Source organism: Ambystoma mexicanum, chromosome 5q, assembly GCF_040938575.1.
Source record: "Ambystoma mexicanum isolate Mex_15411 chromosome 5q, UKY_AmexF1_1, whole genome shotgun sequence".
Taxonomy (NCBI): domain Eukaryota; kingdom Metazoa; phylum Chordata; class Amphibia; order Caudata; family Ambystomatidae; genus Ambystoma; species Ambystoma mexicanum.
In genome coordinates, this window is record NC_090933.1 from 657819254 (window position 1) to 657844667 (window position 25414).

The following is a 25414-nucleotide window of genomic DNA, read 5'->3' on the forward strand; positions in this document are numbered from 1 at the left end:
GTTCCCCCATCTCTGAAGGAGAAGATCCTTTTCCCAGGATCCTCTGAGGATCCCTCTCCCTCAAATTGGAAGACCTGTACCTCCTCCACAAAGTGGGTCTGTTTGGGTCCTTTGTTTCTCCTACCCCCCTCTGCTCCTTGGGTGGCAGACTTTCAGGGGTAGGAGATTTTATTTCCGGTTCCTGGTTTTCCAGGGGCTGTTTACAAGTTGGGAAGAAAGCTTCCTCCAAGGCTTTACACCCCCCTTCCCCTTGTGCCTCCTCCCTGGGAACCGGTGGGTTATCGGGGTGCTGCCCCGTCATTGTTCTGGAGCACCAGGTCCCGAGTTTGGGGCATTCTGCGGTGGCATGCTCAGCTGAGGGTTCTGTTGAGCCCTCAGTATGTGACCCAGATCTCGTGCCATATTTTGGACCTGGCGCTCAAGTTGTGAAACCCGCTCAGATTGATACGGGGCTCTATTTTCTCCCCTGGGCTGATCCCGGGAAGGGTAGCTATCCCTTCTCTGGTGGTACCCCTGGTTGGGAAGATTTTGGTACCTTCCACCCTTGGCCTCCCCTCTCCCGGATTAGGTTGTCTGGGCTCAGGGAATTGGGGAAAGAAGAATGGATGATTTTGGGGCTGGAAACTGGGTGAATACCTGGGGAAAAACTTCTGCCCAGGATTTGGAGAATTTCTGCCCTCCTGTGGGAAGTTGGGAGGGAAGTTTCCTGGGTTAGGTGCTTGGCTGGACCCCCCCCTTGGGCTGGAGGAGTCCATACATAACCCAGGATTGGTCGGTTTCCCTTATAGCGGGGACTTACATAGTCAGGGGAGCGGGGACCCCATTTGTGGGACTACCTCCTCGACTCCCTGTCTGTGACTGGCCCGAGGGCCTTCTGGGCTGTGAATTATTTGGTGCACGCAGGTTTTTAGGCCCCCCATTTCCAAATCTAAAACGGGGGCAACCTTTACCTCTGCCACCTTGGCAGCAGCAGGGGTGCTGTTGGTTTTGGGGTTTTTTGGCACGTTAATTTTATTTTCGATATGCTTCTGCACCTCATAGATCCGGGTAGCCTGTTCAATGACCCAGTCTAAAGATCTTTTCTCATGAAAATCTCTCACAAGCTGGGTCATTATATATTTAGGGAGAGCATGGAAAAATGTTTTGACAAACTCTTTGCTGTCTGTGCGTACCCTTCTGGTGGTCTGCGCAAAAGCACGTGTTAATTCTTGCACAAACTCTTGTGGGACCTGATCCTCCCCACATTGCAAATTGTAGGCTGCCTTGCGAGCCTCTTGAGGATTTCTGTGAACAGAAAAATGTTTCAAGATGGCCGCCTTATAGGTGGACCATCTTAAATGATTTTGGTCCTCCAGCCCCTGGAGTATTCTGGGAAGAATGTCCATTTGACGTACTGGATGCAGCTACTGCTGTCCTTCAAATGGAAAGTCTCCATCATTTGCTCATAGAGCTCCAAGTGTTCCCAAACGGAATACTTGGCGTTCTTATGATAAGGCGTGATGACACTCCTTATTGCCTTTATTTGCTTCAATGGGTCCTTAAGCAAGGCCCTTTTTGCCTTATTGGCCTTTTTGGTTCGGGTAACCCTGGTCCATTCATCCTCTGACTCAGAGGCACTGCTCCCAGAGGTTCCTGTCTGATCTTCCAGGTTTTCCCGGATTCTGCGAGCCTGGGAATGGGGGGACCTGGTCTCCTGTGTCCTGCGCCGTTCAGAGGAGTCTTCAGATTCCTCCTTGCTGCCAGGATTTGATGGGTACCCACCCCACTGACCTAACTGGGCAGAAGTTTTCAGGATGCCCTTAATGGGCCTACTCTCCTGGGGTTCCCCACTAAATTGCACTGTGCTTGGGTGTCCACACCCAGATGCCCGCCCATCCATTCCTGGGAGGTACTGGCCTATGAGCCCCATACTTCTAGCTGGATAGTAATCTGCCATCCCCGTGGCCCTGGGCTCATGTGTGCGAGGGGACATGGGGGTGGCAGAGTCCAGGGACTGGGAAAGATGAAGGCCTCTGGTACTAGGGCTCCTGAGGTTATGCTCAGGAGTTTCTCTTTGCCAGCGAACCTCATCTCTATCCGCCCCTGCTTCCTGTTGCAATGCAAGAGCCTGCGCTTTCAGTTCCTCAGTTAAGGCCTTACTAGACTCTATCATTCTCTCCTGCATGGCTACCTGTTGCTCGAGCCTGTCATTGTGCTGACAGAGAGCATCATTTTCTCTCTGTGCCTCCTGATTGGTCCTGGAGTACTGGGCCAGTCTCTGCTGCAGGAGGGTTACCTCCTGAGCTGTGTCCCTATTGGCCTGCTCCTTTCTTGCCATATCCTCCTCCACCCTCCTGGTGTGCTCTAACAAGTTCTGGTGTTCTTTTTGGAGGTCACCCAGTCCCTGGAGGGCCAGGTGATTTTCTTCCATTTTCCTTTTTAAATGGCAGACTTCCTGGCCTAAGGTGTCCCTTTCCTGACTAAGAGTCTGCATCTGTGCCGCCAGGTCGTCCCTTTGCCTTTGGAAGGCACCAGCTCTCTGGCGCTCCTGATCAAACTCTGCCTGGGTATCCAGGTCTTTCAGAATCAATTTATTGCTTTCTGCCTTTTCCCTATCTAGGTGGCTTTGCAGGGTGACTACCTGCTCAGCACATACCCTATTGAAATCTAATTGTTCCTCCAGCTTTTTCTGGCTCTGTAGTAGGGAGTCCAAACCTTCTTGGTACTCCTTTTGCAAGGCCAGAAATCTGGTATCCTGGTCAGCCTTTTCCTGTTGCAGGATGTCCATATCCTCTTTTTTTTTAATGATATACTGCCTACTATCATTTTCTAACTCCTGGCTCCTCTGCAGCCTCTGCTCAGAAGAGACCAGGTCAGATTGGACCTTCTCTAACGCCATCTGTCGCTTATTTGCCAGATCTTGGCTTTCAGTACATTTATCCTGCATGTCTCCTATATATAAGTACAGGTATGCCGCTATCCTGGCAATCTTATTGTGTTCATCTTTGGCTTTAGGAGCCATATATAGTTCACTTAGGGCCACATCTAATGGACCCTGATCTCTCCATATGTATGACCCTGTTTCAGTGACCTGTTGCGCGATGGCCTGCAACCAGACCGTTTGGTCCTGGTGAGTCCACTCACCTCTCACAAATAGCTTATGTAAGAGGTGCTCCATCGCTATTTTCATGTCTACCAAGGTCGTCATTCTAGAGATTGATCTCTGTCCTGACTTACAGAAATTAGTATTTTATTTTTTCAAAACAGACCTTTTCCTTAGAGTGTCCCTTTGAAGAGTGCTTTACAGCGTAAAACAGCGTGGTGATCCGACCGGATGTATGTATCCCATCAGTTAGCACACTGTATTAAGCTGCACAAGTGATAGATCTAACCCAGACGTCCGGCTCCAGCCCCCAATTTGTAAGAGGATTCAATTCAACACTACAGCTAAGTCAATGCCTAGTCTGGGATACTGAATGGAAACCCTTATTGATATATCTTTATGTCCAGTTCATGAATTCTGGATGACTACCCCTATATAACACCCCTCTCTTGGAATCCCCCTGACCCCACTGAGCCAAGAAGTAGTTCTGTTTTGCAAGTTTTAAAAGGTTTATTTGAGAATTTAAACAATATATATATATCACACTTTATAATAAATTAAAATCTGATAGTACACTTAGACATATGATGTTGATCAACAATGAGTAATCTGGCACTAGCACACTTCTTTCCAATCAATGAGGAGTTAGTATAGGATGGATCAAGTAGCAAAAATACTTTTATGATTTCAAATGGATGCAATGTTGAATGAAATACAGTACAGAACTAACTAATATGGTTTCACAAGATATCATATGTTTACTTTTCCACTGGTGGCAATTCACCCCCCTCCCCTATGCAATGTAAGACATGGAAGTAGATGGAAAGAGGAGCACATCGTTCTCAGGAATGCAATCAAATACAATACGAAATTCAGTTCCCCCCCAGCAAGCTTAGAGAAAACCGGTATGAGTTTTAAAACACAGGCCCAAGTGCTTTGAATGTGGTGGCAATGAAGTGAGAAATATGCTGAAAATGCTTTTAATTCCCTTTAGGAGGTTTCAGGGGGAGTGAGAGATACTAGGGATGAGTGCAGGCTCACTTTAGCAATGACTCAGAGATGGTGATTAAGAGGCAAACAAATTTTTAGCAAGGAAAGAAATGACTGCTGATGGTTACACGTGGCTGGATTTTTAACCAAATCGCAAATCACGGTAAAATTCGCAAGTGTGTGAATTGTGATTGCGGAAAACGAATAAGGAGTAGGAAGTCTAGGCTTATTGGAAAGGTAAGATTCCAAGCTTTCAGAGGAAAGTTAAACCAAGTTCCTAGCCCAAACGGTTCCAGAGATACGGACGATTAAATAAATGTAGTTTTTCAGATTTAAAGTAAATCAAAATGACAGGTGACAGCTTGCAGCTTCAGAATTGACAAGTGACAGTGGTGCAGCTTTACAAAATGACAAGTGACAACTTCTAGGAGGCAGTTCTTGTTAGATTAAAATAGTTTGGATTAGATTATTTTAACTAAGAGATTGGTTCTGCACAGTTCTGCTAGGTACGCACAATATATTTTTGAAATAGGCCTCGCCACCGATCTGGTCAGGTTTTGGACTGGACTCTGGTTCTGGTCTCGGCACTTCACAGTGATCTGGGTCAGCTCTCTGGTTCTGCTATACAGAGGTCTGGGTCACTCTGGATCTCTGGCCTCTGGTTCTGGATACTGCTCTGCTTTCTCTGGGTACAGCACTGCTTCTGGATCTTTCTGGTGCAGGGTTTTCAGGCCAGAATCAACAGCTCAGACCGGCTGTGAATAGTCTGCTGAGAAGAGTTCTCAGTTTGTGGGTTTAGGCCCTTGCTTTAAGTTCTGGAGTAAAGTTCTGGTCTTTGGAGATTGATGGATTTGAAGTCTGGATCTCTGGATGTGAAGTCGTCGGTCAGCATGCTCCACAGCAAATGGAATTGAATGTCTCTACCTGTCCCAGCAGTCTCTATTTATGTGTTTTGAAAATGGGTGTGTGCCTGGGCCTAGCTAAGCCTGCCCCTCTCTACTTGTCATTGGCCCAATTCTCCCCTCTCCCATGATTGGGGGAAGGAAATGTGAGTCAGAGTGATGCTGTAGGTTTTATGGGTCAGAGGATCCTCCCCTGGTCAGTTTGCCCACAAATCTATATTTGATTCAAATACATATTTCACAGATACACAGTTGTTTAAAATTACATGCACCCATCACATATCACATGAGGTATACTCTGTTCAAACTCTGCTCTTCCTGGGCTCTTGCATTCAGAAATGGCAACATTTTGCACTTTTTAACTGGTTTTGCAATATCGGACATTTACCCAATTTTGCACACATGTGCGCAAGGAGTGTGGACATTAATTGATGAAGTGTCAGATTTTTAACATGCAGACATTTGGAGTGAAACCCTATTTTCCGTTAGCAACCCCCCAGATCATACCATCGGGTCCTAAAACCTCTTAAAATGTGGGCAGAAAAATCACAAGAATTATGGTATCATTTAGCTAATTTTGACAAGTCCGCACCATGAGTTATACATCTTTCTTAAAATCATATTCTGGCCAACAGGGGTGTGTCTTCCCAGGTCACATGGTGGAGAAACCAGTCTATCCACTTTCTTTAAGCTCAGCCTGTCCTCAGAGGGGGCTGCCCCTCCCCGTTTCTGCCAAGAGGAAGCCACTTTTACGACGCCCCCAATATAACTTCTGCCTGAGTCAAGGAAGGGCTTTGTTCAAAAGAAAGCCATTTACGATCCCCCAATACACCATCTGCCTGGGCCCAGGACAGGCCTTTGTTCAACTCCCTGTAGCTGCTCCACCCCTAATCTAATCAGAGAGGTGACAACTCCTTTTGGCAAGGGGAAGAGTGGCTGAGCAGGTTTTAACTCCTGTGGGGGTAGATGTCAGGCAGAATTCAGTTTCATTGAGCCAGGTTTCAGCTAAATGTCACTTTTTGTCCCCCAGTTTAAGTCTATTACGATTTTCTAAATACACATTACATAATTACTTCCTTCAAGTCATTTCAGAGTATAGTTTTACATTGTATCCACCTCTTAGCAAGCCTTTCCTTGGTCTGGTTTTGTTTCATTTGTTCAGTTTTACACAAAAGTCTGGTGGTTTTAAAACGCCAGCTTTCTGATAGTGGTGAGTACTGGTAATGCAACCATTTTTGGGATTTAAGAAAATGAATTCCCCACAGTTCTAGGTTGCTTTTGGCAATCAGCATTGCCATTCCCAATGGTTTCAGGCTACTGTGTGGGTAGCCCAAAGGTGGTTTTAGGCAGTGCCCTCCTGTGCTCACAACCTAGGCAAAAATGGGTGGCAGCCTATTCTTCATGCATTTCCCTGTGCATTTTCTGGGAAGTTCTGGCCATCATGATGTTTTCCATGCCAGTACTGCACAGTTTTCCTATTCTGGCCTATAATGTGGGCTTTTTGGCCATCTTGGATTTTCTAAGCCCACAGCACCAAATGTTGCAGCATGATAGCTCAAACGTGGGTCAGGAACCCAACAAAGCCCCCCCCCACGCTACTGCACTTTGAATTTGAGTCGATGGGGAGTCGGGTGCATAGAAGGTTATGACCAACGCACTGGTATGTCCGCATAATCTTCTTCCAATTCTGCAAATGGCACAGTTCAGCATCTTTTCCTCCATCCGGTACTGATCGATCGGTTCTCCTCGCCGGTCCTGATGGGAATATTGGGCGGTACCCCGGGCACCTTGGGTCTCTGCTCCCGGTCTCCGGATCGTCCTCCTTGGCCAGTCTCCAGGTTTTCTTTCTCCTAGGACGACAAAGGAAAAGTGGCAATACCTATTCATGGACATTTCTCCCCCACCATTGATATAGTGGGGTGGCATATATATTTTAGAACTCAACTGATATGAACATGCACATTTTTTTAAATTAAGCGACAGGAACACATAAACTTGAGAAACACAGAATTTGATAGGCTATATGTAGGATATTTTAGGGTTGGAACTGAATTACTCTGGAGTGGCCCCCTCTGGTATTGCAGAGGACTCCTCCAGTTGCTGCAGAGTGTGCCTTGGATGGCAACACTTTAGCTGATTTATATGTACCCACTTGTCTTCCCCCTCTGCCAAACCGCCTTTGGGGATGCGGATCTTGTAGGCCACAGGGGAGATCTTGTCTATAATCTCAAAGGGTCCCTTCCATTTAGGCAAAAAATTTCGCGTTCCTTTGGAAATTGTATAGATAGGCCCGATCACCCACCTTATATTCCTTTCGGGTAGTTTTTAAATCATAGTGGGTCTTCATGCTCTCGGCTGATCTTTCTAGATTCCGCTGAGCATAGGCAAAAGCATGCTGAAGGTGTTTCCTTAAATTCTCCACATACTCATGAGTTGTGGAGGCATTTATCAACGTTTGCTCTTGGGTTCTGTAGAGCAAATGCTGGGGAAGCACCATCTTGCGTCCAGTCATCAACTCAAATGGTGACATTTTGGTTGCAGATGAAGGGGTAGATCTGATGGCCATTAGGACCCGAGGTAATCGGATATCCCAACTTGGCCCAGAATCTGCCACAAACTTCTTTAATATGCTCACAATGGTTCGGTTGTATCTCTCTACTGCTCCAGAAGAAGCTGGCCTGTAAGCAATATGTAGCTTCCTTTTAACCCCCAGTATCTCCCACATCTTTGTCATTACTTCACTGGTGAAGTGGCTACCCCTGTCTGACTCAATCCTTTGAGGTAGACCAAAATGGGAAAAGATGTGGTTAATCATCAGGGCAGCTGCTGTTTCTGCCTTGCTGTTTGGGGCTGGGAGACATTCCACCCACTTGGTAAACAAGCATGTAACGGTCAACATGTACTTGTTTCCTCTGGATGAGCGGATTACAGGGCCTACAAAGTCGATTTGCAAATCTGACCATGGCAGTGTCATCCCCCTCTTTTGGAGGGGTGCACGGTGCGTGAGGGATGATGGCAGAAATTGTGCACACACAAGACACCCCTTCAAGTATTGGTCGAGGTCCTGCCCCATGTGTGGCCAGTATGTAACCTCTCTTAAGATTTCCAATGTTGTGTGAAAACCCCTATGACCGGCGGTGGCCGCATCATGGGCGTGACTTAGCATCAGGCTTCGGAATGAAGTAGGAACCACCCACTGATCGTGGCCAGCTTTGGATTTCCTTACCAACAAACCGTCTTGGATCCGGAACATTTTTGGACATTTCATCAACACTCTTAGGTCCTCTTTCCCAATGTAATCGGTATCCGTCAGGGGAAAGTTCTCAGGGTCCTCAAGGTGTTGGTAAAACTTACCAATAATTGGATCCCCCTTCTGAGCTGTAATCAAATCAGCATCAGGGGTCTCCTTGCTCAATTGGGCAGTTGAAAGAGCATTGTGATCATTTGTCTGGGACCTAGTGATAGCAGTGACCTGGATTTCCCCCAACAGGGACTCTATTTCGATTAGATCCCCTTGGATGGCCCCGGTTTTGGCCAGCTGATCAGCTAAGTCATTTCTAGTTTTGTCTGGTCCCTCTACTTTGGAATGACCCTTGATCTTTTTCCAGTAGATGGTCATCCCATTCGATGTGACCAGATCATCAATGTTTTGGATTAACTTCCCATGTTTCAAGGGTTTGTTATTAGCACATATCATGCCTCTGGTTTTCCAATTAACCAGGTGCTCCACGAACCCGTTCCGTACATAATCCGAATCTGTGATTATGACCAGTTTGTGGAGTTGATGCTGGACAGCAGTGAGGATGGCCTGATGCACAGCCATCAATTCTGCCACCTGACAACTTCGGGGACCAATTTTGTATCCAGCGGAGGGTTCTGGGAACTCCTTCACCCATGCATTCCCTACGCCAGCCACCAGTTCTTTCTCCACGTCGTTGCCAACATGGTAAGAGCATCCATCCACATTGACAGTGGGCATTCCCTCACACTTGTCTTCTTCAAAGACTTTGTGTGGGGAATTAAGGTATGCCTCCATGTTGTCCTTGATTTTTCGACTTTCGTCCTTGAGACAGTTTTCTCTGGCACAATCATGCAAGTCAGCCAGACCTTGCGCGAGGGGACTCTTCTTGTTTTGGCCATATCTGACCTCCACAGGAAGTCTTGCATTGACAGAATCCAGGAAGTAATTCGGGAATTACTCACATTTCCGGCCCCGATTCTGTCACTTTGGAGATATTGCAGAGGCTGGTGAGGAGTCTCCACTATGATGTGTTCCCCATGGATAAACGAGCGGTAATTCTTCAATGCCCACACCGTTGCCAGGAGTGCCTTCTCACAATCTTTGAATTTTTCCTCCACAGAGGATAAAGTTTTGCTCGCATAGGAGATTACTTTATTGACCTTGTCATGCTTTTGGTATAATACTGCCGTCAAGCATGTATTAGAGAACCCCGTCTCCAGGAAGAACTCCTTGTTTCCGACAGGGTAAGCTAGGCAAGGCGCTTGTGAGAGGCTTCTTTTGAGTTGTCTTACCGCCTCGGCTTGTTCTGGACCCCATTCCCACTTGACCCCCCCCTTCAGGAGATGAATCAGGGGTCTGGTGATCTCTGTGTAGCCCTCAATGAACTTTCTGCTGTAATTAGTCAGTCCAAGGAGGCTCCTTAGTTCCCGCAGAGTTGTGGGGTCTTTCAGTTTCTGAAGTGCTTCCACTTTCTTTTCCTGGGGACAGAGACCCTGAGGAGTAATCTCATGCCCCGAGAAATTAACACGGGTTCTACACCACTGTGCTTTCTGAAAGGAAAGTTTTGCTCTGGCGGCCCTCAACTATGTCAGAACATAACGGATCTCCGCTATGTATTCCTCCACAGATGAACTTTTGATGAGGACATCATCTACATAAGCCAGGTTACCCCTTGCACCCAAGTCGGGCATGGCCTTGTGTAGGAAAATGTTGAATTCATTGCCCGAGTTGAGGCATCCGAAGGGAGTTCGGGTCCATGTGTACTGCTGGCCCCCAAAGGTAAAAGCCAGTTTGTATTGGTCCTCCCTACTGACAGGCACAGTCCAGTATCCATTGGGCAGGTCTATTGCAGTGAATACCTGTGCCCCTGGATCTGGGCCAGCCCTTGGTCAATGTAGGGCAGAGGCCATCGGGAAGTATGGACCCGTTTGTTGAACTCCCTGAGGTCGGCGCAGAGTCTCCACTGGCCATTTGGCTTCAATATTCCCAGCACCGGATTATTGAAGGTGCTGTGTATTGGACTAATTATTCCCCGGGACTCAAGGTTCTTAATTATTTCAGTAAGGGACTCCATGGATGCAAGAGGCAAACGATATTGCTTCACAAACACTGGAGTCATTCCAGGGTCCGTGGGAATTGTTGTGGTGTGGATGTCGGTGCGACCACAGTCATATGAGTCTACCGCAAAGAGATCTTGGAAATCCAAGAAAACTTGTTTCAACTTTTGCTTCTGTTCCAGAGTCACACAGGCATCAGCTAGGTTGACTCTCTCTTCCACCATCTGCCTGAAGCCTGGAAAGACTTCTGGTTTGGCTATCTCAGCGGCCTCCTCCAGCTGGGTGGAGAAGTCCCTGGTCAGAGTGCTGATTTGGACTGGAGGCCTCAGGTGGGAAAGGCAACCCTCATGGACCTGGAAAATCACCTCATCCCTCCTGAAGTCACAAGTCACATCTTCCTTACCATAGGGGCAGGAAGTGTACACCAGGAAGTTCCCCCCATGCCGGGTAAAAATCCTGTCTGGTGTTGTATTGTCAACACTGTCACTGTCAAAGCAGTCCTTGGGGATTGGTCCTAACAGTTAATTTCCTAAATCGATGGAAAAATGTCGGTCATCAACCGCCATTCCAATAATGGTGCCTGCGGCTAGAATAATACTCTTTAAGTCGCTGTTATCCACCTCTATTAGAATGGTGTCATGTTCTATGTTGACTAATGGAGTTGGGTTTACCCCCAACCGTTGCTGTTGGAGAGAAGTGTTTAGATGTATGTAAGAATCAGGGTTTTTAAAATGTTGTCCTCTTTTAACTTTCACTTCCAGGGAGAATTGTCGGGTCCTTTCTGGGATGATGATTTCCTCTTTGATCTGAATTTCAACTGCATAAGGTAGCAATTGAGCTGACCTAAATGCTTTTTCTGGATCATCAAAGCCCATGGGATTATCCGCTAATCGGGACCAAGCTTTGAAGTTTATTAGGTCCAAACTAATGGCAAAGCGATTGAGAATGTCACTGCCTAAGTAAAAGGCGGCAGTGACGTCTCGCACGACCCAACAATTATGGACTATGCTCTTGTTGCCAATGGAGATTTTGAGCATACACCTGCTTGGCAGGCGATGTTTGGAATTAGGTGCTTCCAGGTCCATTTCCCATTTGTCTACCAGTTTGAATGTGGGAATGGCTGGATCTTTTGGGAGTTGGCGGAACATGGCTTTGCTGATGAAGCTCTTACCGTTGTTCACGCACACTCGAGCAAGAACAGAGTCCTTCCCATCATTTAACTGAACAGGGATGAACAACTGCTCTCCAATTTGCTGAATATCAGCCAGGCTCTGAGCTGATTTCACATCTTTCTGGACTATAGGAGTGGGAGTTTCTGATTGTGGATTAGTAAAGAATTTCAGGGTGTTTCCTTCCAGTGTGGAATACCACCTTAAACTGGAAGGAAGGTTGATTTTCATAAATAGAGAGAACCCCCCATCACCAGTCTGTTGTCCTACTGCTATTACTGTCACGTCTGGAGTTTGGTTGTTTTGGAAGTGAAATTCTACTTGGTCAGATTTTTGTTCAACCATGTGGCAGGTGCCGTTTAAACTAACCTGGTTGACACTCTGTTTTAATTTTATTGGTCGGCTAGTCTGGGTCCAGAGGACCTTGTTTACACAATCTATTAGGGGTGACAACCTTCTCAGGAGGTCATTCCCTAGTAAACAAGGGGTGCCCTCTGGAGTCACTACTATGACCTGGTGTTTCACCTTGTGTCGCCCAATTTTAATGTCCAAGTCTGCAGTCCCCTGAACGAGAATCTCATTCCCGTCAAAGTTCTGCAGTTCTCCAGGAAGAGAGGTGAGAGGAATACGGTAATTCTCCCCCCTTCCTGCATTTAGTTCCTCAAAGGCCCTTTTGGACAGAAGGGTAGCTTGGGATCCAGTGTCCACCAGTGCCAAAATTGTACCCTGCCCCTGTACTTGTACCGGGGCATAGTATCTTCACTCCTTCTCCTCAAGGGGGCACAGATAATGCACATTTTTGGACAACTGGTGGGCTAACTTTCTGGTTTTGGACATTGGTAGCAAAGAGATTTGGGCAGAATTCTGTGGAGAGCCTTGGGAATCTGAAAGAAAAAGTTGGCAACTGCAAATCAGAGCCATTGTGGGTTCCCCTGGTTCCGGTTCTGGGCTGCCCCCCCCTTTTTGGAGGCAGTCACCAGGATGGGTTTGAACCAGGGGATTTCGGTGTTGTGGGTTCTGGGATGAGATGATGGGCGGCGGTGGCTCAGTCTCCATATCTCCCCAGTCTGGATTGGAATCCCTTGGGACCCATTTTTTTTTGGGAGGAGTTCCCCCTTCTCTGAAGGAGAAGATCCTTTTCCCAGGATCCTCTGAGGATCCCTCTCCCTCAAATTGGAAGACCTGTACCTCCTCCACAAAGTGGGTCTGTTTGGGTCCTTTGTTTCTCCTACCCCCCTCTGCTCCTTGGGTGGCAGACTTTCAGGGGTAGGAGATTTTATTTCCAGTTCCTGGTTTTCCAGGGGCTGTTTACAAGTTGGGAAGGAAGCTTCCTCCAAGGCTTTACACCCCCCTTCCCCTTGTGCCTCCTCCCTGGGAACCGGTGGGTTATAGGGGTGCTGCCCCCGTCATTGTTCTGGAGCACCAGGTCCCGAGTTTGGGGCATTCTGCGGTGGCATGCTCAGCTGAGGGTTCTGTTGAGCCCTCAGTATTTGACCCAGATCTCGTGCCATATTTTGGACCTGGCGCTCAAGTTGTGAAACCCGCTCAGATTGATACGGGGCTCTATTTTCTCCCCTGGGCTGATCCCGGGGAGGGTAGCTATCCCTTCTCTGGTAGTACCCCTGGTTGGGAAGATTTTGGTACCCTCCACCCTTGGCCTCCCCTCTCCTGGATTAGGTTGTCTGGGCTCAGGGAATTGGGGAAAGAGGGATGGATGATTTTGGGGCTGGAAACTGGGTGGATAACTGGGGAAAAACTTCTGCCCAGGATTTGGAGAATTTCTGCCCTCCTGTGGGAAGTTGGGAGGGAAGTTCCCTGGGTTAGGTGCTTGGCTGGATCCCCCCCCTTGGGCTGGAGGAGTCCACACATAACCCAGGATTGGTCGGTTTCCCTTATAGCGGGGACTTACATAGTCAGGGGAGCGGGGGACCCCATTTGTGGGACTACCTCCTAGACTCCCTGTCTGTGACTGGCCCGAGGGCCTTCTGGGCTGTGAATTATTTGGTGCAGGCAGGTTTTTAGGCCCCCCCATCTCCAAATCTAAAACGGGGGCAACCTTTACCTCTGCCACCTTGGCAGCAGCAGGGGTGCTGTTGGTTTTGGGGTTTTTTGGCGCGTTAATTTTATTTTCGATAGGCTTCTGCACCTCATAGATCCGGGTAGCCTGTTCAATGACCCAGTCTAAAGATCTTTTCTCATGACAATCTCTCACAAGCTGGGTCATTATATATTTAGGGAGAGCATGGAAAAATGTATTGACAAACTCTTTGCTGTCTGTGCGCACCCTTCTGGTGGTCTGCGCAAAAGCACGTTTTAATTCTTGCACAAACTCTTGTGGGACTTGATCCTCCCCACATTGCAAATTGTAGGCTGCCTTGCAAGCCTCTTGAGGATTTCTGTGAACAGAAAAATGTTTCAAGATGGCCGCATTATAGGTGGACCATCTTAAATGATTTTGGTCCTCCAGCCCCGCAAAGAAACTGGAGTATTCTGGGGAGAATGTCCATTTGACGTACTGGATGCAGCTACTGCTGTCCTTCAAATGGAAAGTCTCCATCATTTGCTCATAGAGCTCCAAGTGTTGCCAAACGGAATACTTGGCGTTCTTATGATAAGGCGTGATGACACTCCTTATTGCCTTTATTTGCTTCAATGGGTCCTTAAGCAAGGCCCTTTTTGCCTTATTGGCCTTTTTGGTTCGGGTAACCCTGGTCCATTCATCCTCTGACTCAGAGGCACTGCTCCCTGAGGTTCCTGTCTGATCTTCCAGGTCTTCCCAGATTCTGCGAGCCTGGGAATGGCTGGCAGAATGTGAGGGCCTGGTCTCCTGTGTCCTGCGCCGTTCAGAGGAGTCTTCAGATTCCTCCTTGCTGCCAGGATTTGATGGGTACCCCCCCCCCCACTGACCTAACTGGACAGAAGTTTTCAGGATGCCCTTAAAGGGCCTACTCTCCTGGGGTTCCCCACTAAATTGCACTGTGCTTGGGTGCCCACACCCAGATGCCCGCCCATCAATTCCTCGGAGGTACTGGCCTATGAGCCCCATACTTCTAGCTGGATAGTAATCTGCCATCCCCGTGGCCCTGGGCTCATGTGCGCAAGGGAACATGGGGGTGGCAGAGTCCAGGGACTGGGAGAGATGAAGGCCTCTGTTACTAGGGCTCCTGAGGTTATGCTCAGGAGTTTCTCTTTCCCAGTGAACCTCATATCTATCCGCCCCTGCTTCCTGTTGCAATGCAAGAGCCTGCGCTTTCAGTTCCTCAGTTAAGGCCTTACTAGACTCTATCAGACTCTCCTGCATGGCTACCTGTTGCTGGAGCCTGTCATTGCGCTGACAGAGAGCCTCATTTTCTCTCTGTGCCTCCTGATTGGTCCTGGAGTACTGGGCCAGTCTCTGCTGCAGGAGGGTTACCTCCTGAGCTGTGTCCCTATTGGCCTGCTCCTTTCTTGCCAGAGCTTCCTCCACCCTCCTGGTGTGCTCTAACAAGTTCTGGTGTTCTTTTTGGAGGTCACCCAGTCCCTGGAGGGCCAGGTGATTTTCTTCCATTTTCCTTTTTAAATGGCAGACTTCCTGGCCTAAGGTGTCCCTTTCCTGACTAAGAGTCTGCATCTGTGCCGCCAGGTCGTCCTTTTGCCTTTGGAAGGCACCAGCTCTCTGGCGCTCCTGATCAAACTCTGCCTGGGTATCCAGGTCTTTCAGAATCAATTTATTGCTTTCTGCCTTTTCCCTATCTAGGTGGCTTTGCAGGGTGACTACCTGCTCAGCACATACCCTATTGAAATCTAATTGTTGCTCCAGCTTTTTCTGGCTCTGTAGTAGGGAGTCCAAACCTTCTTGGTACTCCTTTTGCATGGCCAGAAATCTGGTATCCTGGTCAGCCTTTTCCTGTTGCAGGATGTCCATATCCTCTTTTATTTTAATGATATACTGCCTACTATCATTTTCTAACTCCTGGCTCCTCTGCAGCCTCTGCTCAGAAGAGACCAGGTCAGATTGGACCTTCTCTAACGCCATCTGTCGCTTATTTGCCAGATCTTGGCTTTCAGTACATTTATCCTGCATGTCTCCCATATATAGGTACAGGTATGCCGCTATCCTGGCAATCTGATTGTGTTCATCTTTGGCTTTAGGAGCCATATATAGTTCACTTACGGCCACATGTAATGGACCCTGATCTCTCCATATGTATGACCCTGTTTCAGTGACCTGTTGCGCGATGTTCTGCAACCAGACCGTTTGGTCCTGGTGAGTCCACTCACCTCTCACAAATAGCTTATGTAAGAGGTGCTCCCTCGCTATTTTCATGTCTACCAAGGTCGTCATTCTAGAGATTGATCTCTGTCCTGACTTACAGAAATTAGTATTTTATTTTTGCAAAACAGACCTTTTCCTTAGAGTGTCCCTTTGAAGAGTGCTTTACAGCGTAAAACAGTGTGGTGATCCGACCGGATGTATGTATCCCATCAGTTAGCACACTGTATTAAGCTGCACAAGTGATAGATCTAACCCAGACGTCCGGCTCCAGCCCCCAATTTGTAAGAGGATTTAATTCAACACTACAGCTAAATCAATGCCTAGTCTGGGATACTGAATGGAAACCCTTATTGATATATCTTTATGTCCAGTTCATGAGTTCTGGATGACTACCCCTATATAACACCCCTCTCTTGGAATCCCCCTGACCCCACTGAGCCAAGAAGTAGTTCTGTTTTGCAAGTTTTAAAAGGTTTATTTGAGAATTTAAACAATATATATATATATCACACTTTATAATAAATTAATATCTGATAGTACACTTAGACATATGATGTTGATCAACAATGAGTAATCTGGCACTAGCACACTTCTTTCCAATCAATGAGGAGTTAGTATAGGATGGATCAAGTAGCAAAAATACTTTTATGATTTCAAATGAATGCAATGTTGAATGAAATACAGTACAGAACTAACTAATATGGTTTCACAAGATATCATATGTTCACTTTTCCACTGGTGGCAATTCACCCCCCTCCCCTATGCAATGTAAGACATGGAAGTAGATGGAAAGAGGAGCACACCATTCTCAGGAATGCAATCAAATACAATACGAAATTCAGTTCCCCCCCAGCAAGCTTAGAGAAAACCGGTATGAGTTTTAAAACACAGGCCCAAGTGCTTTGAATGTGGTGGCAATGAAGTGAGAAATATGCTGAAAATGCTTTTAATTCCCTTTAGGAGGTTCAGGGGGAGTGAGAGATACTAGGGATGAGTGCAGGCTCACTTTAGCAATGATTCAGAGATGGTGATTAAGAGGCAAACACATTTTTAGCAAGGAAAGAAATGACTGCTGATGGTTACACGTGGCTGGATTTTTAACCAAATTGCAAATCGCGGTAAAATTCGCAAGTGCGTGAATCGTGATTGCGGAAAAAGTATAAGGAGTAGGAAGTCGGTTTGTTGGAATGGTAAGATACTAAGCTTTCAGAGGAAAGTTAAACCAAGTTCATAGCCCAAACGGTTCCAGAGATACGGACGATTAAATATAGGTAGTTTTTCGGATTTAAAGTAAACTCAAAATGACAGGTGACAGCTTGCAGCTTCAGAATTGACAAGTGACAGTGGTGCAGCTTTACAAAATGACAAGTGACAACTTCTAGGAGGCAGTTCTGGTTAGATTAAAAATAGTTTGGATTAGATTATTTTAACTAAGAGATTGGTTCTGCACAGTTCTGCTAGGTACTCACAATATATTTTTGAAATAGGCCTTGCCACGGATCTGGTCAGGTTTTGGACTGGAATCCGGTTCTGGTCTCGGCACTTCACAGTGATCTGGGTCAGCTCTCTGGTTCTGCTATACAGCGGTCTGGGAGACTCTGGATCTCTGGCCTCTGGTTCTGGATACTGCTCTGCTTTCTCTGGGTACAGCACTGCTTCTGGATCTTTCTGGCGCAGGGTTTCAGGCCAGAATCAACAGCTCAGCCCGGCTGTGAATAGTCTGCAAATGATTTTGAGGATGCTGAGGCCTGCTGAGAAGAGTTCTCAGTTTGTGGGTTTAGGCCCTTGCTTTAAGTTCTGAAGTAAAGTTCTGGTCTTTGTAGATTGATGGATTTGAAGTCTGGATCTCTGGATGTGAAGTCGTCGGTCAGCATGCTCCGCAGCAAATGGAATTGAATGTCTCTACCTGTCCCAGCAGTCTCTTTTAATGTGTTTTGAAAATGGGTGTGTGCCTGGGCCTAGCTAAGCCTGCCCCTCTCTACTTGTCATTGGCCCAATTCTCCCCTCTCCCATGATTGGGGGAAGGAAATGTGAGTCAGAGTGATGCTGTAGGTTTTATGGGTCAGAGGATCCTCCCCTGGTCAGTTTGCCCACAAATCTATATTTGATTCAAATACATATTGCACAGATACACAGTTGTTTAAAATTACATGCACCCATCACATATCACATGAGGTATACTGTGTTCAAACTCTGCTCTTCCTGGGGGCTTGCCTTCAGAAATGGCAACATTTTGCACTTTTTAACTGGTTTTGCAATATCGGACATTTACCCAAATTTACACACATGTGCGCAAGGAGTGTGGACATTAATTGATGAAGTGTCAGATTTTTAACATGCAGACATTTGGAGTGAAATCCTATGTTCCGCTAGCAACCCCCCAGATCATACCACCGGGTCCTAAAACCTCTTAAAATGTGGGCAGAAAAATCACAAGAATTATGTTATCATTTAGCTAATTTTGACAAGTCCGCACCATGAGTTATACATCTTTCTTAAAATCATATTCCGGCCAACAGGGGTGTGTCTTCCCAGGTCACATGGTGGAGAAACCAGTCCATCCACTTTCTTTAAGCTCAGCTTGTCCTCAGAGGGGGCTGCCCCTCCCCGTTTCTGCCAAGAGGAAGCCACTTTTACGACGCCCCCAATATAACTTCTACCTGAGTCAAGGAAGGGCTTTGTTCAAAAGGAAGCCATTTACAATCCCCCCAATAAACCATCTGCCTGGGCCCAGGACAGGCCTTTGTTCAACTCCCTGTAGCTGCTCCACCCCTAATCTAATCAGAGAGGTGACAACTCCTTTTGGCAAGGGGAAGAGTGGCTGAGCAGGTTTTAACTCCTGTGGGGGTAGATGTCAGGCAGAATTCAGTTTCATTAAGCCAGGTTTCAGCTAAATGTCACATTTTGTCCCCCAGTTTAAATCTATTACGATTTTTACATACACATTAAATAATTACTTCCCTCAAGTCATTTCAGAGTATAGTTTTACATTGTATCCACCTCTGATCAAGTCTTTCCTTGGTCTGGTTTTGTTTCATTTGTTCAGTTTTACACAAAAGTCTGGTGGTTTTAAAACGCCGGCTTTCTGATAGTGGTGAGTACTGGTAATGCAACCATTTTTGGGATTTAAGAAAATGAATTCCCCACAGTTCTAGGTTGCTTTTGGCAATCAGCATTGCCATTCCCAATGGTTTCAGGCTACTGTGTGGGTAGCCCAATGGTGGTTTTAGGCAGTGCCCTCCTGTGCTCACAACCTAGGCAAAAATGGGTGGCAGCCTATTGTTCATGCATTTCCCTGTGCATTTTCTGGGAAGTTCTGGCCATCATGATGTTTTCCGTGCCAGTACTGCACAGTTTTCCTATTCTGGCGTACATGTGGGCTTTTTGGCAATCTTGGATTTTCTAAGCCCACAGCACCAAATGTTGCAGCATGATAGCTCAAACGTGGGTCAGGACACCCAACAACAGATAGCAAAACATATGAGACCCTATGGAGTAAAAGACCCCATAGCCCATAGAACACATTGACATTCAAAGGAATTACACACATACATGTCCAAGAGGGGCAGGAAAAGAGTCTCACTCTTGGCAGGATGGAAAAAACAAACTCCAGAAATCCAGCAAAGCTGCTGGGGGACTCGCTAGGTTAGGAAATTCAGCCTAAACAGAGAATTCTCCCTAACAGCGAGGGTACAGAAAAGGAAGATAGGGTATAACAAGTTTCCTCTGGCAGTGTGGGTAGGTTGTGAAGGGGGATCAAGGGGTGCTCAGAAGAAAGAGTCATGTTTAAGACAGTGGAAAGTGGTGACCTTAGGACACCTGAAGTCTCTCATTAACAATGTATTTATTTCAGGGGTTAAGGCATAAAAAAGGTTGCAGTCAGGAAATAAAAAGTTGAATGAACCAAAGGGTCAATAAAGGATGTGGAGAGTGAGGGCAAGTCTTTCTGATTTCGGGGCATGGGAAGCTATCCAAGAGGATATATTTCAGCGAAAGTGGTGAAGTTAGAGGGTTGGGGGATTAGAGGAGAGTAGGGGATGCTCCGAACTGCAGCCGGGAGGATGGATGGATTTGAGCAGATGGAATGCCTCTGGTATTTTTTAAAAGGAATGTGAAGGACATGAATTGATGAAAGAGATATCAGGATCAATCAAATGTGACTTTCTATTTTGGCTGGCGATTGTGATCAAGTTTCTTGTATGTCTGCAAATGGATGTAATAGTCCATGCAGCGCTTCTTCGCGGCAAAATCGGCATTTCAAATGTGTGCCATTTTGGAACGCCGATTTTGCTGCGAGGAAGCAGTCACGTGGACTATATTTCAGAAAACAAGGATAACGATGAGGCTGGTTGCAAGAAGCTAATCAAGATATACAGGATAATTCATAGAATTTCGCACAAAAGTGGCGCACGCGGCTGGCGCACAGTGTCCCCGTGCGATACACTGCGCCAGTCGCGTGCGATAAAATCCACTTCATCGCACAGCGTATTCATGGATTTTAGCCTCAAAAACCAGCCGTGGCGCAGAGTGGCGCAGCGACCCTGCAGCAGCGCCAGTTACGCCCCCAAGAACGCCCTCGCGCAAGGAAAAGCCTTCAAAATTCCCAAATCATTGCAAAGGGCTGCGGTAATCCTGGATCAGTTCACAGGGCTGCCAAACAGCAAACGCCAAGCGGGGAACGTGTATTCCAGTGGTTCGCGTGAAGTTACATGCGCAATTGTCCTGGGTACGTGTACATCAGAGGGGTGCGCGGGAAGTAACACATGCAATTCCATCAGGGCACGTGTATTCCAGGGGTGCGCGGGAAGTATCACACGCAAAAACAGCAGGGTACGTGCATTTCAGGGGTGCGCGGGAAGTATCACACTCGATTCCATCAGGGTACTTGTATTCCAGGGGTGTGCGGGAAGTATCACACGCAAAAGCAGCAGGGTACGTGTATTTCAGGGGTGCGCGGGAAGTATCACACGCGAATCCATCAGGGCACGTGTATTTCAGTGCTGTGCGGGAAGTATCACACGCGATTTCATCAGGGCACATGTATTCCAGGGGTGCGCGGGAAGTATCACGCGCAAAAGCAGCAGGGTACGTGTATTTCAGCGGTGCGTGGGAAGTATCACCCGCAATTCCATCAGGGTACGTGTATTTCAGTGGTGCACGGGAAGTATCACACGGGATTCCATCAGGGCACGTGTATTTCAGGGGTGCGCGGGAAGTATCACACGCAAAAGCAGCAGGGTACGTGTATTTCAGTGGCGCGCGGGAAGTATCACACGCGATTCCATCAGGGCACGTGTATTTCAGGGGTGCGCGGGAAGTATCACAAGTGATTCCATCAGGGCACGTGTATTTCAGGGGTGCGCAGGGAGCACTACACGTGAATTGCCCGTGTGGGTCCTCCCAGGTGTTCCCTCTACACCCTCCACGGCCCCTGCAGGCGGCCCACACCACAGGGCACTACCCTGTGCATGTCCCAGGCAGCCCATCCACCATGCCCATGACCCCCAGCCAACCCACATGTCACCTTGCACTACTGCCCACCAACGCATGTCCCCCTGCACCCCCACCCCCCAGCACTTTGGTGCACCCTCCACCAGGCCCCCACTCATGTCCCCCTGCACACCCACCCCCCAGCATCCAGGGGCACCCTCCAGCAGGCCCCCACTCATGTCTCCCAGCACCCCCACCCCCCACCAGTCAGGGGCATCCTCCACCAGGCCCCCACTCATGCCTCCCTGCACCCCCACCCCCCAGCACCCAGGGGCACCCTCCACCAGGCCCCCACTCATGTCTCCCAGCATCCCCACCCCCTGCATCCAGGGGCACCCTCCACCAGGCCCCCACTCATGTCTCCCTGCACCCCCACCCCCCACCAGTCAGGGGCACCCTCCACCAGGCCCCCACTCATGTCTCCCTGCACCCCCACCCCCCACCAGTCAGGGGCACCCTCCACCAGGCCCCCACTCATGTCTCCCTGCACCCCCACCCCCCAGCATCCAGGGGCACCCTCCACCAGGCCCCCACTCATGTCTCCCAGCATCCCCACCCCCTGCATCCAGGGGCACCCTCCACCAGGCCCCCACTCATGTCTCCCTGCACCCCCACCCCCCACCAGTCAGGGGCACCCTCCACCAGGCCCCCACTCATGTCTCCCTGCACCCCCACCCCCCACCAGTCAGGGGCACCCTCCACCAGGCCCCCACTCATGTCTCCCTGCACCCCCACCCCCCAGCATCCAGGGGCACCCTCCACCAGGCCCCCACTCATGCCTCCCTGCACCCCCACCCCCCACTAGTCAGGGGCACCCTCCACCACGCCCGCAATCATGTCCAACTCATGTCTCCCAGCACCCCCACCCCCCTGCATCCAGGGGCACCCTCCACCAGGCCCCCACACATGTCCACCAGCCAACATGTCATCACAATCTAGATCCCTGGCCCGTATGGTCAGCCTCCAAATGCCAAAAACCCACCCGAGTATTGCATCCACCCACTTAGAAATGGCAATAACATGATAGAACCCCAATTGCAAGTTTGGAAATGAACACATGTCCCTCACATACACCCAATGGGTGTCAGTGAATGTCAAAACCCATATCATGATATGCATGAAACCAATGAGATGATACTACACATTGAAGTTTGAAGAAAAAAATATGTATTAAAAGCAACATAAATTGAATCAAAAATAAACAAACACAAATGGGAATTAAAAAAAAAAAAACAGCATGTCCGTGAAATAATGCAAAACCACAAATCATAATCCAAAGGAAAGGTGTCCAAAGTCACAGTCCACAAAAGTAAATCCAATAGAAAATTAAAATCGAAAACCATTGCTCCATGGGTAAATCATAAAAAAAAATGAAAATCCAACAGTCAACTATATACAGATAAACAATCCAGGGTTCATGATCCCAACAGAAGAAATGAAACCTATCTGATAACACTACCTAATAAAAAAAACTATATACAAAAATGTGGCCCATTGTCCAAAAGGTCCAAAAAAAATGCAAAACCAAAGGAAACCTAACACTAACTACAGAACTCTTTACAAGGGCAGCGGGCTAGTCCGACGGCTCACTTCGGAATGTTCCGGGCCAGGGTATCATTGAACTCCTGCTCAATGTCCCGGAGGTGGTCCTCCTCCATGGCCCCGAGGGTCTGCAGGGCCGTCGACACGTTCACCTCCAACTCCCTGCGGATTGCCTTGAGGCACTCGGCCCACCTCAGGGCCCTCCGCATGGAGTTCTCCGCCCTGACCATCGTGAGCCGTGCCTCTTCCGCCCGCTGCCGCTCCGCATCTATGGTGTGGCCCAACTGCTGCCACACGGAAGACACTTCCCGTCCTGGGTCCTCCTGCCCTCCGGCCGATGCCTGCCCCTCCGATGTCGAATGCCCCGAGCCATCATGGCTCCCACCTCGTTGCTGCTGCTGCTGTGCCACTGCCCGTGCACTGCCTCCTGCTGCCTGCACATCCTCCACTGGCTGGGGTGCAGTCGTTGATGTGGCCACCCCTGCTGGACGTCCGACTCCCGACTGTGGCAGGGATGTCTCCTCCACCAGCCTGGCCGCACCGTCAGAGGCAGCTCCACAGGGCACCCAGGTGACTAATGGGTGGGAAGATGGCAAGGAGGACGACAGGCGCATAGGGGGTTCAGTTGAGGAGGGGGTCTGAGCAAGCCCCATCAAACGGAGGAATCCGGCCTGGGTGACCTGTCCCAGTAGGCCGACGCAGTCAACGAGCCATTCGAGATGACGTGCAGTCTCCTCATGAAAAGACTGCAGATGCCCTCGCATGGCCCGTTGACGCAACGCCACACCAGTCAGGACAGGCTCAACCCGGACCCTGATAGCCACGTCAGAGGAAGGCCACAGGCAGAGGAAGGCCAGTTGTTGTGAGCTCATCCCCTGCCTGAAAACGGGTCTGGACGTAGGCATCCCTGCTGGTGCAAGATGATGCAGTGACAGGATCAGGGACAGGATTGCACACAGGCACCTCCGCGGCGGCCTGTGCTGCCTCTTGTCCCTGGTCCTGCACTGCACCACTAGCACCAGTGGAATCCCCACCTCCAGACCCTGTCTCTGTTGCTTGCACGGCCTCCTCCTCCACTAAACCCCCCACCAACCTGGATGACTCTGTGCCATCTTCCCCCGTTGGGCCCTGTGGGGTCCCGGCTGCCCCTTCTGCTGCCGAGGAGTCCTCTTCATCAGTTGATGCTGCAGACAGGGAGAAATAAAACACAGGCATCAGGGTACTGTACAATGGACACATACACACATGACAGCTGTACATGAGTGGCATTGGCAAACCTCAGACATGGCATCACAATCGCCAACACACATGTCATTTCAACTTGCACACATGAGCCATACCACAGCCATATCGCAACTGCCAGCACCATCCATACACATACAACAGCATGAGCAGGCAGGTGAGCCAGACATCACATGCAACACAGGGAGTGCACTACACATGCTCACACATCACCGCACTTGCATGCATGTGTACACCTCTGCCAACTGTCGCAGTGTTCAGATCGGCATTCATGTCACATCTGCCAATCAGGCTTCCACATCCTGCTGTCACATGCATCCATGTTGCATCACTGTTGCACCCTTGTCAAATACACACACATGCACATGTACACAGTGCTGATACATGCAGCCGAAAACAACATCCATGTATGACATCACGAACATGCCTACTTACATACACATTCATCCAAACATGTGTGCCCACACAACTGCATTTGGCATGCAAGCCTACACACACAAGCACCATCCATGTCTCACACATGAGAGCCCTTGCATGTGTTAGCCTCACGGCCCTGAACACCCCCACCCATACTTGGCCCCATAAAAACACATGTGCAACCTGCACACTACTGGCACATCACCACACACACAGCTTACAATCATGATGCATGTACACTTACCGCTCGACTCCAGACGGGTCTGCCTCTCAAGGACCTGGACGTGGAGCGCTGGGGATATGCTTTCCAGGACCCTCATCTGATCTTCCGACAAGTGGCCCCGGCACCCCTTAGCATACGCTGCCTTCAAGAGGTGCCGGGCCTTGTTCAGGGTCCTGGACCTGAAGTTCTCCCAGCGCTTCTTGACATGATGGAATAGTCGGACTTCCACCCCCTTTGCGTTGATGGCAGTCACGATGTCCGTCCAGATCCGAGTCCGTCCTTCCTTGTCGGCGCGGGAACTTCCGAAGAGGGCATCATACTGCCCCAGGACTTGCTCCACCAGGACACCAACTTCGGTGGCAGTGAAGCTGGTGCCCCTCTGCCTCTCTGGCCGGGGTTTATCAGTGGTGCCAGATGTTGCAGTGCCCGACATGACAACCCCAGAGGCAGGAGTGGGTGGGCAACTGGGTCCTGGAGCTGGGCTGTGGAGCGATGGAATCCCAGTCGGGAGTCTTCGGTTCCAGCAGGGGTGGTCACAGCAACAGCACCCTGGGCTGATGTGCAGGCAGCAAATGGCAGGGCACGTGAGCAGCAGGCAGTCAGTCAGGCAACAGCAGATGGCAGGTGGGAGTGTGCTCGGGGCTCTGGGGGGCAGTAATTCGGCCTTCTGGGCAGGAGCGTGGTCTTCCGTGTGCTTACGCGTGGCCAGCTTGATAGGGAGTGATTTGGCACGTGAAAATCCTGCACGTCTGCGTGTAATTCGAGGAAAGGCCCTTAGCGCATATGCACGTCAGCATGCATATG